The sequence below is a fragment of the Euprymna scolopes genome, chromosome 25 (assembly GCF_053919585.1).
Source record: "Euprymna scolopes isolate OS-2025 chromosome 25, ASM5391958v1, whole genome shotgun sequence".
NCBI classification, from domain to species: Eukaryota; Metazoa; Mollusca; class Cephalopoda; order Sepiida; family Sepiolidae; genus Euprymna; species Euprymna scolopes.
In genome coordinates, this window is record NC_136506.1 from 60,098,450 (window position 1) to 60,118,272 (window position 19,823).

Below are 19,823 nucleotides of genomic sequence, written 5' to 3' on the forward strand. Positions count from 1 at the left end.
GAATATTACAATAACAAGGATTTGAACAGAATATTACAATAACAAGGATTTGAACAGAATATTACAATAACAAGGATTTGAACAGAATATTACAATAACAAGGATTTGAACAGAATATTACAATAACAAGGATTTGAACAGAATATTACAATAACAAGGATTTGAACAGAATATTACAATAACAAGGATTTGAACAGAATATTACAATAACAAGGATTTGAACAGAATATTACAATAACAAGGATTTGAACAGAATATTACAATAACAAGGATTTTAACAGAATATTACAATAACAAGGATTTTAACAGAATATTACAATAACAAGGATTTTAACAGAATATTACAATAACAAGGATTTGAACAGAATATTACAATAACAAGGATTTGAACAGAATATTACAATAACAAGGATTTGAGCAAAATTTTAAAATAACAAGGATTTGAACAGAATATTACAATAACAAGGATTTGAACAGATTATTGCAATAACAAGGATTTGAACAGAATATTACAATAACAAGGATTTGAACAGAATATTACAATAACAAGGATTTGAACAGAATATTACAATAACAAGGATTTGAACAGAATATTACAATAACAAGGATTTGAACAGAATATTACAATAACAAGGATTTGAACAGAATATTACAATAACAAGGATTTGAACAGAATATTACAATAACAAGGATTTGAACAGAATATTACAATAACAAGGATTTGAACAGAATATTACAATAACAAGGATTTGAACAGAATATTACAATAACAAGGATTTGAACAGAATATTACAATAACAAGAATTTTAACAGAATATTACAATAACAAGGATTTGAACAGAATATTACAATAACAAGGATTTGAACAGAATATTACAATAACAAGGATTTGAACAGAATATTACAATAACAAGGATTTGAACAGAATATTACAATAACAAGGATTTGAACAGAATATTACAATAACAAGGATTTGAACAGAATATTACAATAACAAGGATTTGAACAGAATATTACAATAACAAGGATTTGAACAGAATATTACAATAACAAGGATTTGAACAGAATATTACAATAACAAGGATTTGAACAGAATATTACAATAACAAGGATTTGAACAGAATATTACAATAACAAGGATTTGAACAGAATATTACAATAACAAGGATTTGAACAGAATATTACAATAACAAGGATTTGAACAGAATATTACAATAACAAGGATTTGAACAGAATATTACAATAACAAGGATTTTAACAGAATATTACAATAACAAGGATTTGAACAGAATATTACAATAACAAGGATTTGAACAGAATATTACAATAACAAGGATTTGAACAGAATATTACAATAACAAGGATTTGAACAGAAGATTACAATAACAAGGATTTGAACAGAAGATTACAATAACAAAAATGAAAGAAATTCCCTTCTCTCTTAAACAATCGAAATCATCTATAAAGATGAATAGTTCATATCAAGTTTATAAACAGCAGCACTTTAGGCGTTTCTATTTGCCACAAGCGTGATAATAATGCTAGTGCGGCAAATGAATTATCAAAAGCAATACTTGTTAACATGTAACATTTATTAATACAAGTTATTACATAATACTTAATGGTCTCCAAGTTATTTCATCTTCTAAGAATAAGGCTGATCTTTGTTTATTTGTTTTTGCTGTTTCTTTTTACTGAAAATTCTTCTATTGGTGATTCTGGTGCTGTTCTTCTTGATTTTCTTTGAACATTGCTGAGTCTCTTGATTCTATCATTATCCCTCTAAAGATGGTCACTAAGTTTCTTTCTGATTTCGATACGTTCGATGCTTCTGGTCCTGATTTAATTCCTGCTGTTGTTCTCATTCTGCTCCTGGACTTTCTTCTGTTCTCTCAAAAGTATTCAATTATCAAATTTAATCCATTATTAAAATCATATTTGCCTTCTTATTGGAAAGTGTCATTTGTTGTCCCTATCTTTAAAAATGTGGTAATAGGTCTGACCCAACTAAGTATTGTCCTGTTAGTCTCCTTTCTGTTATTAGAAAAGATTTTGAAGAGTTAGTCAACAGCAATCTTGTTAGTTTTCTGGAAAATTTGAGCCTCATTAATCTTTTAATTATTGTAACTTTTAATTATTGTAACTTTTAATTATTGTAACTGAGCATTCGACATTTCAAAGGCGTCCGACAGAATGTGATATTCTACTCTTCGACATATCTTCGAGGATTTTATGATATTGGTATAATTTTTATGATATTGGTATAATTTTTATGATATTGGTATAATTTTTATGATATTGGTACTAAACTGCTTGACATTATTAGGTCTATTCTTTCTGATTGAAGTTTACAAGTAAATTTGGACGATGTCTCTTCATTTTTCTTTTCCTATTAATACCAATTTTCTTCAGGGTTCTATTCTAGGCTTAACTTTGTTTCTTCTCTATATCAATAATCTTCTAGCGAATATTACTATCTATGCTGATGGTGCCACTCTATTCTGGTGTTGCTTTACACCAATTTCTATATCGTTCTAACACTTTCTCACACCTCAGTCTATTCTCTATCTCTACAAATCTGCTATCATGTATAGATCATGTCATGTATGGATTATTGTTATATTTTGACTGGTGAATCTCTCTCCCATTTGAGGGTTCTTGATAAGCTGCAGAAACGTATTTGCAATTTAATCCCATTTTTCTTACACATTTCTCTCGCAAACATGCTATTGCTAGTCTCAGTCTTTTCTATAAATACTATTACAGAATGCGTTCTTCACAATCGTCTGATTTATTTCCTGCTTCTTCTGTTCTGGCTCATTTGCCTAGTTGGTCTAGTGGTCTCCATCAATTCGCTGATTTTCGACCTCATTGTAATACAGCTTCATATTCCAAGAACCACTGACTTATGGAACTCTCTTCCTGCCGTTTTTCTCCTACTTATAAGCATGGGTTTTTTCAAGACTAAGGTTAATAGGCATCTTCTGACTTTGTGATAATCATCTTTCGTTCTTGTTAGCCCCTTACATTAAGTGATTTCACGCCTTGTCTGAAGCAATTTCCATAAAAAAATCCGAAAGTTATGTACTTAGAAAACGGAGCTGTTAAACCTGACATATTTATATAGAACAAGGAGAAAGTATCAACCCTAATAGAAGTTACTGTCCCAAATGATGCTGGCTTAGACATAGCCGAGACAGAGAAGACAAAAAAATACCAAACTCTTTTTGACACGAAAAGAAACTGGAATCTTAAGATTTTCATCATTATAGTAATTATAGGAACAATCGGACTCATGAAACAATTTTTTTAACTACTTGGCGAATATACCCGGTGAACCAAGTACAAGACGTGCAAAAATACTGCACTTAAAGAGGCGATTACAATTTTAAAAAGATCTCTCAAATGGAGTGTCTAAAATAGCAAGTAAATGTCTGACATCCGGTAAGATGCCTCATCTCCAACAAAAAATGGTAAAAAAAAAAAATGAAAGGAAAATGTTATATTTTTAACGTCAACGGGACATAAAAGTTAATAATGCCATGTAAACCTAGACAAAGGATGTAACATAGAAAGGAATCGTAAATAATACACGTGGCCTCATCTATTCGACTGCTTAAACTTTGCAGATCTTGTCACCCTGCATGCTTTTCATGTGTACATGAATGTTTTCGATAAATGTTTTCGGAAGAGCGGATAATGTAAATAAAGGGCGAATGATAAGAGTAATAGTGAGAGGAGATTGTCGTAAATAATTAGGGTGAAGAGAGGGGGAGAAAGAAGGAGGAAGAGCGAATAAAAACGAATACATAAAATTAGAAACATGGCCGTGAAAAACAGGGGCTTGTTCATCTTTTATACTTATTAACTAGATTCATGCTAACCCTAATCTGTTTAGTGGGTTTCATTATCCATACAACGTCCTTACAATACGACATTCACTTTATCGGTTTCACTATTTACAATGTATCTCCAGCAGTTCAGAATTTATTTAGTTACAATTTTATGTCATTGATAGAGCGACGATAGAGGTAGCCTGGAAAGAAATTACTCCCAAGAAAAATATTTAAAATGCGGCGAAGTAATTTATTAAGACCCCTCCTCCAATTATTTTAGGATTAAAACATGTACTGTTAATGAGGGTGAGCTTCTTAAGCAGGATTAAAATAATTAGAGTAAAATTCGGCTGCTTTATTGTTCTTTAAAAAGGAGAAAAAAATCAGGGTCATGGTGTAACAAAATGAATCTTGGAGAATATTTATTAACTAGGACGGCCACTAGTTGAGAGTTTACGTTAACAGCCGGGATGGTATTCCGGCGGGTCCGGGTCGTATGTACCACATTAAACAGGTGCCATTACTTCTACATTGTTTATTTTCTTATATAAACAATTAACAATTTTATCTTTTGTCAAACTCTACACAACGCATTTTTTCCTATCGCATCTTGACTTTAAGCTGGTGTTTAAAGAATAAAATCAGATAATGAAAAGAATTTCTTATGTCATGCTGTCCGTACAACCATAATATGCTATGTAAGAGAAGGAGAGAGAATTCTTTCTTTGGCCATTTAACAGCCCCTCGAGCAAATCCGAAACTGAACCCACTACTAAATCCCTATATAGTATCTTTTTGGGGGGCCAAGATTCGTGAGAGCATTCCACATTTAAAAGGAAACTGCGCTGCTCTCTTTGGTTTAAGCCGGCGCTCGATCTCCGGACGGGAACTAATTCTAAAAAAAGGAATTATATTTTTTATCAATACATTTTTTAAGTATATTACCAGCAAATCTACGGCATGAAGTCTCTTTGGTCTTTCACTTGGTCAGTTTTTGTCTTAAGAAACTTGAATAGTCTCACCTCTGAGGCGAATAAAGTTTGTCACGTGTTTTATCATCTTGCACAACACGTTATGGTTCGCATCAATCAGTTTATTCCCTTTAAAGGGAGCATCAAACGCTGCTTCCTTTAAAGGGAATAGAGTTCGTTTATGCATTTCCTGTCACATTAAGACATCTATCATTTCAGTTATTAGAAGAGCAGCTAGACTCATGGAAAAGAATTTTAAAAACTACCTGGCAAATATACTTGGTGAACCAAGTGCAAGAGAGATTTAAACAATTGCACTTAAAAGGACAGTCAGAATCTTAAATAGATCTCTCGGTCGGAATATATAAGATGGCGGGTGAATGTTTGGCATCTGGTAGGATGCCCCATCCCCAGCTTAAACAAACTGATAAGAAAATTTTAAAAAAGAATAAAGAGAGGGCTAGATACAAGATATAGTTTCAATGTGAGGCAGGCTATAAACACAAGTACGTTTAAGACCAGTCGTAAGTGACAACAAAAATACGGTCTATTCGAACAAAATATTTAAAAACGAATTGTACATTATTATCATGGCCATTAAATCGCGAGGAAATAGAGTCTATATATTTCTATTAGTCTTTTATTTCATGCCTTACCTAATTCACCTAGTATAATACTAATAGCCTGTGCACTTGTATATTTGTTTGAAAGCAGCAATAACTGTAACTTGAAATTTTCAAATATGAAAACATTTTGTAATTTCCAAACAGTTAATAATAAATACTTACTCAGCGGGTCACGGATACTCTAGTACACTATAAACTGCACGCGTTATTAAACAATGGAAAATATGCGATGTATAGAAATGTAAAAATGTGCCCAAGAAGAATTTACAAACAAAAAATGTTTGAAGAATTAGAAAAAAAAAATTACGGGGAAAGAAATTCGTTCATGCTAAACGCCAAACGGACAGATACTATTTCAGTTGAAAACCATACAAGAAAGAAAATGAACTGTTTTCAAATTACGATCAGGTAAGGGGCGTGAAAGGATTAATTCGCGCAAGCGTATCCTTCCTAGCCTCAATTATCTCAAAGAAAAATTTGGTCCTACACATCAATAATTATCGATTAGAAAATAAATTTAATACTCACCCAATCACAAAACTTGCTTGGCCTAGAAAACAAAAACAAAAAGAAAAATTTTAAAAAGCATTCAAACTACTTTTTAAGAATCAAGTTTTTTTTTTATCTTCAAATTGATAAAAGTACAATTCCAAATTGTTATTAATGCAATAGTTAGCACATGCAACGGTAAAACATCAAACAGATGAATAAGTAGGTTTTTATGCACTGATTAATAATTGCAGACATCATATCATCTATTGCTTCTTTGAGCAGTGGTGCAAGCTGTACTTCATATGAGCCACTTTTTGCTTTTGATGTTTCGATATGCTTCTCATAACGTTCCCCGGTTGGGTTTTAAGATGCACAGCAATAGCCATTGTTGCTGATAGCATACTTTCTCTTGAATTACCGCATCGAACACGCATCAGGAGGTGCATTGTTGCAGAAAATAAATCATTTCGTCATTGCATCCGAAATGATACTGAGAATTGTTTACCCTTCGTAAGTCAGCACATTTACATCACCTCATTCGACCAGAAGAGGTTTTAATAAGTGTTCCAATGCTTTGCAGACTATTGCCACAACCCTAACCCTAACCCTAACCTCTGGATGAAGTTACATTTACTCAAAGTACTGATAAACAGGGTAAGTATGAACCGCACTAAAATTGTCAAATATCAGTTTTAAAACATTAAAATAGGAGCTTTTCATAGTCGGTAGTTAAGGCAATCGCCGATAGGCGAGGAGTGGAAATGTGGTATATCCTATTAGCACTGGTGTATAGAAAATTCACCCGTGAATACTAAATAAATACTTAATCAAAGTATCGTTTACTAGGTCACAACATTTGCCAAAGAAAAAAACAAATATTTTTTTAAATATTACGTAAAAATTACCTCCCTAGATTTTAAAAGAAGATATTACGATCACATAAGTGCATTGAAAAACGAAAAAAATAATAAGTGAACTAATACATAAACAAACATGCTAGTATAAAATAAGTGAATACATCCAGATTAAAACCAAGTCATTTCCCAACAAAAAAACAAAGAAGTGGGTGAATTAGATGTCAAGTGAAACTTTGCTTGATAACGCGCGCCCATTGGTTACGATAAATGGGTATTGAATAACGAAGAATCTGATTGGCTGACTATCAAATCCAGTACCACAGGAATATATAAAAACATGAAACAACATCGATTCCATGCAATAGCCTGACGAATCCTCACGAAGTTGAAACGCGAAAAATTCTGTGTAGCCTAAAATGTCATATTTATTTTCAAAACTTATATATATATATATATATATATATATAAGACATGTCTATTTTATTTCAAAAACAAAAATAAGGAAACCAAAATTTACAAATTAAGAAACCTCTAACATTTTTAAGCCACTGTACAAAGCAATAAATAAATATTTAGCTTTTTTCCATCAAGACATATTGCGGGACGACATCATAATAACGGACGTTGTATAGGATTATAGCTAGAGAGATGCGTCAGAACATTCAAGCAATCTTTCGGGGCTTGTTCTTGCAAATGGCTATAATCTACCCAATGCATCCTATCAATTTTGCAATGTTATGACCGAGAATATCTGAGATAGACAAAACTGAAACGGCCAGACATGGAGTTGTATTTGTTATTTTTTTCTGCTTTTGGCGAACTGAGTTGAGGTGCCTGTGTTGACAGCAAATTCCAAACGTTTGAGGGCATGAAACGAACATCGTAACTGGCTTGATTAAGTGGTTGGGATGAAAGAAGCGTTTGTTAAGAGCAGCGAGGTCAAATGTAGCGGACGTGCGTGTGTTTGTAGCTAAAGAGAAAGATGCGTGCTATTTATGTGTAAAAGAATAAACCGTTTAAAGATAAACACACAAAAAGAACGGACTCTGTATCACACTTTGCGCGCAAGTAATTAGAAGCCGCACCTTCTGTCACAATTCCCATTAATTTGCCACAAAACAAGAAGGGATATTTTTAAGATGCGTCGATGTACGAAAAATATTTTTAAATATGACAGACCAATTAATGAACAGATGCGTCCATTTAATGCGGCCGTCTAACGATGAAAATGCCAATTTTGCAACTGAAGCAGGAGAGGCCGTCCAACCAATCGAAATCCAAAGCTCCGCGTAGAAATTTCTGCTAGGACATTTAATAAAACTAAAACTAGAAACTTCACTTTCGAATCGTCAAAGATAACTTTTTTCTCGTGCTTTCACTACTCCTACACTTCCCCCACACATACTAAATGGTAAATTGAATAATCGATGAGTTGTAATTAAAAAGGTCGACACAGAATTATTTACATCGTTCGCTATTATTATTAAACTATTATTACTAAACTATGGTTACTAAACTATTATTACTAAACTGGCAAAGTTAAATAAAGAAATAAGAAAGAGTTCGTATGATTTGAATTATTCGGGTTATTGTTCTTATTTTGGTCGATGTAATCTCCGACTTTCTTTAGGTGTCTTTTGTCGAACTCAGAAATCATTCCGTCAAAGTCAGAAAATTTTCACTGAATTTCGAACGGGCCCTCTATTTAATCTATTTAATCCACAGCGTGTTCTCGTTCCGCCATCCACAAAAAAAGGTAGAAATCCTAATAATTCGCAATTATATTTTGAGTGTCGTCAGCAACATTCAAAATATAATTGCGAATTATTAGGATCGAAAAATTTGGAAGATAACACCCAATATGAGAACAGTAGTTCGAATAATTCAAATTATAAAAATTATCAAAAATATAAAAAAGAGAAATTGAAAATTGGAAAGTTTTTTTTTTTATCTCCTTAAATATTTGCTACGGATTTTTTTATTCTCTTATATATTTGCTTTTTTTTATTACATTTTCACCCCAAACAAGGCACATCGCCACTTTGATGTACTATCAGGGACATAACCTACATTTGCTATGGATTTTTTATTCCCTTAAATATTTATGGTGTTTTTACTCTCTTAAACATTTGCTGTGGATTTTTTTATTCCCTTAAATATTTGCTATGGATTTTTTTATTCCCTTAAATATTTGCTATGGATTTTTTATTCCCTTAAATATTTGCTATGGATTTTTTATTCCCTTAAATATTTGCTATGGATTTTTTTATTCCCTTAAATATTTGCTATGGATTTTTTTATTCCCTTAAATATTTGCTATGGATTTTTTATTCCCTTAAATATTTGCTATGGGTTTTTTATTCTCTTAAATATTTGCTATGGATTTTTTATTCCCTTAAATATTTGCTATGGATTTTTTTATTCCCTTAAATATTTGCTATGGATTTTTTATTCCCTTAAATATTTATGGAGTTTTTACTCTCTTAAATATTTATGGAGTTTTTACTCTCTTAAATATTTTAATGGGTTTTTATTTTCCCAAATATTCTAAATTTTTTCGGTATTTTTTTTACTCGTTAAATTTTGTGCGATTGAACGAATAAATCGCAAATCAAAACATACAACAAAAAACGTTTTTTATAATGACTGACATCATTATTTGCATGATTTTGTTGAGACTTTTATCCTCATCAATAGTGACATATTTATACTGCCGTTTCGAGTTTTCAGGTACGTGTTTCATTTATGTGCGGTAATGTTTTCCCTATTTCTATATTAATATCTTAATTGTGTTTGACTTTTGAGTAACGTCAGATATGATGTCATACTAAACAGTTGTTCACAGAAATGAGGTGGCGAATCTTCGCTTGGTCTTTTAATCTCTTGTTATTTGACAGACACTATGACCGAAACATGGTGTGAAGTCAACAGAAGAATGTCTACCGCCGCACCCAAAATAACTTCAATGATGTTTTATAACATCTTTTGACGTTTCTAAGTGTTCACAATACATGAATACGCCAACTGTTGCTGTTACTAATAAAGGAATCAATGTAAATGATACAACTTGGAACATACACAAACATCTGAGTGGTACGAGATGTGTTGCGATTAATTCACATTAACACATTCATAACAGGAAAATGTGAGTTCATGCCCAATGGTTACATCGTCTCTCATTTCTTTTGTGTCAGGACATCTTGCCTCTACCATTATTCAGATTCAATGTTCCGCTGTGACTGGCGTTTCCTTCGTTTTGGATGATTGAACGGTGAAAAATACCAAAAGAAAATCACCATGAATGAAACATATTTCGTTTGGCACTTGTCATACAAGAACAGTCAATTTTATACAACACCGATTATTTAATAAGCTTTAAAACCCCTAACCTCAGCCTCGCACGTTGTATTCGATATCCCCTGCTCCTCTTCCACCATAAAAAGTATTGTCATTAACATTTCCCAAACTCGTGAGAAACTGTTAGTTGTCTCAGATAATTGACCCAACAGGAGTAATATAGTATTTCTTTTTTAAAACCACCAGATCCGCAACAGACGTTGGCAGTTTATGGAACCTTGTTATAGTAGCACTGTTTAGATGTGAATGCGTCAAAGTAAGGATAATGTCAGGTATTTTTATGCAGAGGGTTAGAATTAAATAAAGAATGGAAAATTCCGTCTAGAATTAGTGCTACGTGACCGGATATGACACGATTAGAAGAAATTTGTGAGAGTAAAGTTATTATTTCCTCTGTAAATTTTACGCTGAAGCGATTATATATATATTATATACATATTATATGCATATTATATACATATTATATACATATATATACTTTGAAGTAAAATTGGGTTTTCCTAAAATATGAACCAATAAAATTGAATTTTTTGTGCAAATTGTATTTTGAATTTAGATTGTAGTTTGTCACTTCTTGATAAATTCTGTAATTAACAATTATGCTCCCCCCCCCACAAAAGACCACAAACAAACATCCATTATATAATTAAACCATATTCTTTTGGAAAAAGGGTATTTTACTTTTACTTGGGGCTAATTCCTATTTAAGCCACATAAATTTATTTAGAGTGAAATAAGTATCCATATTACTGATAATGAATATTTTTTACTTTAAAACACGTTCTAGTAAAAATAAGCAACAAAAACATTTAAACCTTATGTGTCATAACATGTGTCATAACATGTGTCATAACATGTGTCATAACATAAGGTTTAAATGTTTTTGTTGCTTATATTATGACATTTTAAAAATTAAAATGGGGTCGAAACATATAGTCGTCCTTTAAATAAGTTCAATAAAAGACTAGCTCAAGAAAAAACGGAAACTCAAAATAAAAACATTACTTTTAAAACTAGAAAATTATGAAATAATATTATTTTGTATCTAAATTATTCCTTTTTGTTTATAAAAATAACGTCTATATTTTTCGGCAATTTTCATTTCGATATTTCACGTAGATAATTCAACTGGCCATTACTTATGTTTTTAATGTTACCTAAACGAATAAATGTGAAAGGTTTTTTCTTCTATTTTCCTAACTATATCAACATTAAAACGGAAGGTGGAGAGTACTAATAAAAAATCAAAACCAAGAGGAGATGCGGGCGCTCGATGAACGGACAAGTCATCGGAATACCAAAAGAGAATCATGAAAACACCTTGACGTGGCTAAAAAAAAACACTTGAACAGAGAAACAGAACTCCTACTGACAGCTTACAGAACAACGCGATTAGAACCAACCACATTTAGCTAAAATAGATAAAACACAAGAAAACCGTCAATTTGGACTTTGAACAAAAAAGACAAAACAATAAACCACATAAGTGAATGCAGCAAACTAACCCAAAATGCCACAAAACCCTTTGGGACATGGAGATACAAACGGATAAACGTATTCAAGCAAGAAGACCAGACGTCATAATCATTAACGAGAAAGAAACTGCCAAATTGTAGCGGACTACAGGATGAAGAACTTTCCAGAGAACTGAAAGGAATGTGTAACTTAAAGAAAATCAATACAATACAGTAATTATAAGATCATTAAGAATAGACCTAAATAAGTTGAAAAAAAGATTCGGAGAAATCGGAACCGACGGGTAGACTGAGACTATGCAAAGGACGGTAATGCTGAAAATAACTGAAATCTTAAGGAAAGCCCTCGAGTGTGGAAATTAATCAACATAAGCGATGAATGCTATTGGACATATAGAAATTGCAACAGACGTTCAGATCGAAGATGCGCTGTTACATGACTTATTCTCTCTACTGATCCAAGTTATAGAAAACAGACCATTTCCAGCACCCTCAAAAGGCATTGCTGAGGATTGCCGTTTATTCCGTCATTCTGTTAAACTCAGCATGAAAATGGAGCGTTTGTTAATTCAAGTTTTAAGTCTAACGTAATATATATAAAATGACTGCAATTAAGAAGGCGAATATTTTTTCGGTGACATTTAGATGTGTATGGCTATGACTAAAAATACTCGATGATTTTAGATTCCGTGGAAGAACTTAATTTAATGAGGGTAAAATATTTGTTACTATTTATGTGTGATTACGTATTTGAGAGAGTGAGTCAAAGAGGATAAACTGTAATTTATTAAGCGGTGATGAAATGTGCGTATTCTTGCGCGAAAAATTTACAAAAAAATGGAATTTGCCAGGTGAAGGTCGAACGACAGCATTGCGTAACGTAATAGCTATTAGTCCATGTTTTAATTTTTAACCTTGTAGCAAAGTGTCTATATAGCTCAGGCATTAACGTCAAAGGAAAAAGTAAATAGTACGCTAAACGTTTTGGTTTCGATTCTCGGTGGTGGTGCACGAGTCATATTTTCAAAAAATTTTCTAAATCATTACTATATACTGGGTCCAATATAATATAAATACGAAATCTGCATTAATCAAAATATCATATTTAAGCGTATATTACGACCGAGCAAGGCTGGGCAGCCTGCTAATATATATATATATATATATATATATATATATATATATATATATATATATATATAATGATACGAGGAAAGAAAATACATGATCCCCTGTGCATGTAGGAGGGAAGAATGTTATTTTGTCTTCACTTGGCACCTAACGTAACAAATTATATCCCCTTGATCCAGTCAGACCACAAAGTGAAAATAATCAACATTTATGCTGAAAGCTATCAAAAAATGCCTCATGAAAAACTTAACGTCTAGAAAGATATTTTAAAACGCTACAAAATAAAACGCTGAACGTATCATGAACAGATAGAATGTCACCGAAATAACCAAACGTAAAAAAAAACAAAAAAAAAAAACAAAGAAAGAGGGCTTCTTTATTTTTGTGGCCTTGGCGGAGATCACCCCCCCCCCATTTTAAAATCTATTAATTTTGAAAGGTGAAAGGTGCGAACTTTGGGTTTACTTTCGGTAATTTCATATCTTTTGTTTTCTCCTATATTGTCATTTATTTATGACATTCAATAGGTGATATAAAAGGGAGGGTTGCTGTTTTCTAAATAAATGGTTGTTTTGAGTGGTATGTGGAGATTTTCAATCCTGTCAGAATTTCCATCAATTCATCTTATTAATCCTCAAGTGTTTTAGTCTTGATAAGTGGTGATTCATTCGAACAGAAAATTACATATTCATAGCACAAAAAATTACATTTCCATAGCACAAAAAATTACATTTCCATAGCACAAAAAATTACATTTCCATAGGACAAAAAAGTACATATCCATATCACAAAAAAGTACATATCCATATCACATCACAAGAAAGTACATATCCATATCACATCACAAGAAAGTACATATCCATATCACATCACAAAAAAGTACATATCCATATCACATCACAAGAAAGTACATATCCATATCACATCACAAAAAAGTACATATCCATATCACATCACAAGAAAGTACATATCCATATCACATCACAAGAAAGTACATATCCATATCACATCACAAAAAAGTACATATCCATATCACATCACAAAAAAGTACATATCCATATCACAAAAAAGTACATATCCATATCACATCACAAAAAAGTACATATCCATATCACATCACAAAAAAGTACATATCCATATCACAAAAAAGTACATATCCATATCACATCACAAAAAAGTACATATCCATATCACATCACAAGAAAGTACATATCCATATCACAAAAAAGTACATATCCATATCACATCACAAAAAAGTACATATCCATATCACATCACAAAAAAGTACATATCCATATCACAAAAAAGTACATATCCATATCACATCACAAAAAATTACATATCCATATCACATCACAAGAAAGTACATATCCATATCACAAAAAAGTACATATCCATATCACATCACAAAAAAGTACATATCCATATCACATCACAAGAAAGTACATATCCATATCACATCACAAAAAAGTACATATCCATATCACATCACAAAAAAGTACATATCCATATCACATCACAAAAAAGTACATATCCATATCACATCACAAAAAAGTACATATCCATATCACATCACAAAAAAGTACATATCCATATCACATCACAAAAAAGTACATATCCATATCACATCACAAAAAAGTACATATCCATATCACATCACAAAAAAGTACATATCCATATCGCATTACAAAAAAGTACATATCCATATCACATCACAAAAAAGTACATATCCATATCACATCACAAAAAAGTACATATCCATATCACATCACAAAAAAGTACATATCTATATCACATCACAAAAAAGTACATATCCATATCACATCACAAAAAAGTACATATCCATATCACATCACAAAAAATTACATATCCATATCACATCACAAAAAATTACATATCCATATCACATCACAAAAAATTACATATCCATATCACAAAAAAGTACATATCACATCACAAAAAATTACATATCCATATCACATCACAAAAAATTACATATCCATATCACAAAAAAGTACATATCCATATCACATCACAAAAAATTACATATCCATATCACATCACAAAAAATTACATATCCATATCACAAAAAAGTACATATCCATATCACATCACAAAAAAGTACATATCCATATCACATCACAAAAAATTACATATCCATATCACAAAAAAGTACATATCCATATCACATCACAAAAAATTACATATCCATATCACATCACAAAAAATTACATATCCATATCACAAAAAAGTACATATCCATATCACATCACAAAAAAGTACATATCCATATCACATCACAAAAAATTACATATCCATATCACAAAAAAGTACATATCCATATCACATCACAAAAAAGTACATATCCATATCACATCACAAAAAATTACATATCCATATCACATCACAAAAAAGTACATATCCATATCACAAAAAAGTACATATCCATATCACATCACAAAAAAGTACATATCCATATCACATCACAAAAAATTACATATCCATATCACAAAAAATTACATATCCATATCACATCACAAAAAAGTACATATCCATATCACATCACAAAAAAGTACATATCCATATCACATCACAAAAAATTACATATCCATATCACAAAAAAGTACATATCCATATCACATCACAAAAAAGTACATATCCATATCACAAAAAAGTACATATCCATATCACATCACAAAAAATTACATATCCATATCACATCACAAAAAATTACATATCCATATCACAAAAAAGTACATATCCATATCACATCACAAAAAAGTACATATCCATATCACAAAAAAGTACATATCCATATCACATCACAAAAAAGTACATATCCATATCACATCACAAAAAATTACATATCCATATCACATCACAAAAAATTACATATCCATATCACAAAAAAGTACATATCCATATCACATCACAAAAAAGTACATATCCATATCACATCACAAAAAAGTACATATCCATATCACATCACAAAAAAGTACATATCCATATCACATCACAAAAAAGTACATATCCATAGCACAAAAAATTACATATCCATATCACATCACAAAAAATTACATATCCATATCACAAAAAAGTACATATCCATATCACAAAAAAGTACATATCCATATCACATCACAAAAAAATTACATATCCATATCACATCACAAAAAAGTACATATCCATATCACAAAAAAGTACATATCCATATCACATCACAAAAAATTACATATCCATATCACATCACAAAAAATTACATATCCATATCACAAAAAAGTACATATCCATATCACATCACAAAAAAGTACATATCCATATCACATCACAAAAAATTACATATCCATATCACAAAAAAGTACATATCCATATCACATCACAAAAAATTACATATCCATATCACATCACAAAAAAGTACATATCACATCACAAAAAAGTACATATCCATATCACATCACAAAAAATTACATATCCATATCACATCACAAAAAAGTACATATCACATCACAAAAAAGTACATATCCATATCACATCACAAAAAAGTACATATCCATATCACATCACAAAAAAGTACATATCCATATCACATCACAAAAAATTACATATCCATATCACAAAAAAGTACATATCCATATCACATCACAAAAAAGTACATATCCATATCACATCACAAAAAATTACATATCCATATCACATCACAAAAAATTACATATCCATATCACATCACAAAAAAGTACATATCACATCACAAAAAATTACATATCCATATCACAAAAAAGTACATATCCATATCACATCACAAAAAAGTACATATCCATATCACATCACAAAAAATTACATATCCATATCACAAAAAAGTACATATCCATATCACATCACAAAAAAGTACATATCCATATCACATCACAAAAAAGTACATATCCATATCACATCACAAAAAATTACATATCCATATCACAAAAAAGTACATATCCATATCACATCACAAAAAAGTACATATCCATATCACATCACAAAAAATTACATATCCATATCACATCACAAAAAATTACATATCCATATCACAAAAAAGTACATATCCATATCACATCACAAAAAATTACATATCCATATCACATCACAAAAAAGTACATATCCATATCACAAAAAATTACATATCCATATCACAAAAAAGTACATATCCATATCACATCACAAAAAATTACATATCCATATCACATCACAAAAAATTACATATCCATATCACAAAAAAGTACATATCCATATCACATCACAAAAAATTACATATCCATATCACATCACAAAAAAGTACATATCCATATCACATCACAAAAAATTACATATCCATATCACAAAAAAGTACATATCCATATCACATCACAAAAAAGTACATATCCATATCACATCACAAAAAATTACATATCCATATCACATCACAAAAAAGTACATATCCATATCACATCACAAAAAATTACATATCCATAGCACAAAAAATTACATATCCATAGCACGCTATTCAAACAAGTAGATCAGAAATGTCGGGGGGGGGGGTTTGAACCCGCGATAACGCGTTTCAGTTGGTACAATGACGTCATCTCAGTCCTATTTTAGAAAAAAAGATAATATCAAAGTTGATTGAATCATAGACAATATTTTTTTTTTTTAAGTTTCAGAACAATGAGCAACACTTTTGTTGTTTTCATCTTTAGAAGAGTATGATTCAAGAGAAGACAACGACATTGAATTTTGGAGAAAATTTGCGGAAAATCAAAACAAATGCATTAAAGTACGGTTAAAGGTAACCGGAATTATTTTTTTTATCTATTTGCACGCGGCAACCCTCTCAACCAAGAACTTGCAGATGACGCAAAAAGTGCTCCACTCACAATTCCATGAAGAACATTATCCAATCCGCAATTGTACCGCAGAAAACGAGACGACACTTTCTTTTAACACGGTAATGTATAGCTGTGCCATGTGTCCATACGTATATGCATTTAAAAAATTATTTTAATGTTAAGTGTGACCCGGAAAAAACTTCCTTCTGAATAGACACGATCTTTGTACATGGTCTTCGAGAACATTTCCACTTTAAAACCATCAATTTTATCTACTTTTGTGAATAGCATTCTTTCTCCACACACACACACACATATATATATATATATATATATATATATATATATATATATATATATATATATATGTCTCGGGGGAAGAAATGTCTCTTCCCCTAATCAAAAAAGTAAAATTAAATATGTCTTTCAAATAGAGAGTATTTACGTCCATTTTCAGAGAAATTCAATAAATTTCGTGATTATCTCCCCTTTCCTGAGTTTTTCAAAAATAAAAAACAAAAATAGCTAAAATGCAGCATTGCCTAACCAACTACCTTCTTACGTTATCTACAATAATATCTTCATAATTTGCACAAATGCAACGGAAAAAAAAACGAGATGAAGGTAACGTAAGCAAAACGTAAATCTAAACAAGGCTTGTCATCGACAGTCTTTAATGCGACCAAAAATGGCGTCGAATGCTTTTCAAAACAAATAATCATGCTACACAATTGCACACACATAAGAAAAGTCGAAGCGGTTTCTGGGTAAGAAGAAAAGAGTTCGCTGACTGGCCCCTGAACTTCATTCGAACGGGTCCATCAACAAACAGAACCGAGGAATTCCCGTTTGCCTTATTTGTCGCAGAACAACAATTCAACTAAAACAGAAAATCAAGTTTGTTTGTTGCCGATTTTTTTTTTTTTTTAACCAAAGAGAAAATTATATTTCTCGGCGATTTAACCTAATGGAAATTTAAATCATTTAAAAGATTTACATCTGGTATCTACGAAGTTAAAGTGACCACATGCAGAGGAAGTGAAAGTTAAGTGATGCCTAGAAGAAACCTTGGTCATCGTAAATTCCAATAAACGTTAAGATGAAAAAAAAAAAATTAAAAATCAAACTAGAGCTTAGCGTTTTCAGATTTCTTGTTGTTTTGTAAACGAACCCCCTCATAAAAATTGAATTTAAGTCGTTTATGATTAATATATTCACGGAAAACATTCTCGGGGTGTTTCGTTAACAGGGCTGAAGACTTGAATAGATACCAATCTCATATTTTCAGTTTTAGTATCAGTTTTCATCTTGAAAACGTGTTCATTTCATGTTTACAATTTTCAGTCGTATTAAACGCACCCCCTATAAAATTTATTGAGAGCTTCGAATCCTGTGTGGCACAAAGTATAATCAACCAGGCTAGGAATTTAAACAATAAACAAGAAATTCGCTTCTAACATTTAAGTTCTGGGTCCATATATAACGGAGGTACTGGGTGAATAGAAGAGAAAGCTTCTTTTCAAGGATTTCCAATTTGTGAAATACACAGCATGGCCGTTTTTAAATCCAATATTCTTATTGAGTCGTTCATTTAAAAAATCAAATTCTGTCCGTTTCATTCACTCATCTTTTCCAATTCATTCGAAGTGTTGTTCATCGACAAATAAAAATCTCATTAACATTTATCCTCGAGTGGCCTTTGGGCCTTGATATGCGGTGTTATTAACAAAAAAGAGAACATTTCGCCATAAATATTATTATGATATTGCATGCGGATTTTCTCATGTGGCAGTTTATTGTAATGTAAACTCTGTTGATTATTAGATTAAATCATTTCATTCATAAATGAAAGAAAATAGAAATAATTGAATAATTTGGATTATTCCAACTAATGCTCTCATCTTGGATATACAGAATTTCGAACGGAAGCCTTTATTTAATCCACAGAAGTATCTTACTCCCCTTCAATGATCCATGACTGGATCATTATGCAATTCGTAAGTGTATTCTTAATATCGTCTGTACTAAGGATTGAAACTTCAACACTCAAAAGACTGTCACTTAGAAATGATTATAACTTTAGCACTCATATCTGTTGTGCCATCGGTCATGGTTAACAGAATAATGACAAGCATTAAATATTAATGTATTGAATAGAACATTTGTTCGAAATTTAGTGCAGCATCCCAAGTTCGACATAAAGATTCCCGAGTTCAACAAGATGCGCTTGAAGATCCGAA

General features: G+C 31.3%; 1 protein-coding gene across 2 annotated transcripts in view; it reads right to left on the minus strand.

Moving 5' to 3' along the window:
* LOC145247372 (organic cation transporter protein-like) overlaps positions 1–19,823 on the minus strand; it is a 255,075-nt gene that overhangs the window by 189,709 nt on the left and 45,543 nt on the right. For both annotated transcript variants that reach the window (XM_080109052.1, XM_080109053.1), the window contains exon 2: positions 5,962–5,983. The gene's annotated coding sequence lies outside the window, so the exon portion shown is untranslated. The remainder of the gene's footprint in view (positions 1–5,961; positions 5,984–19,823) is intronic.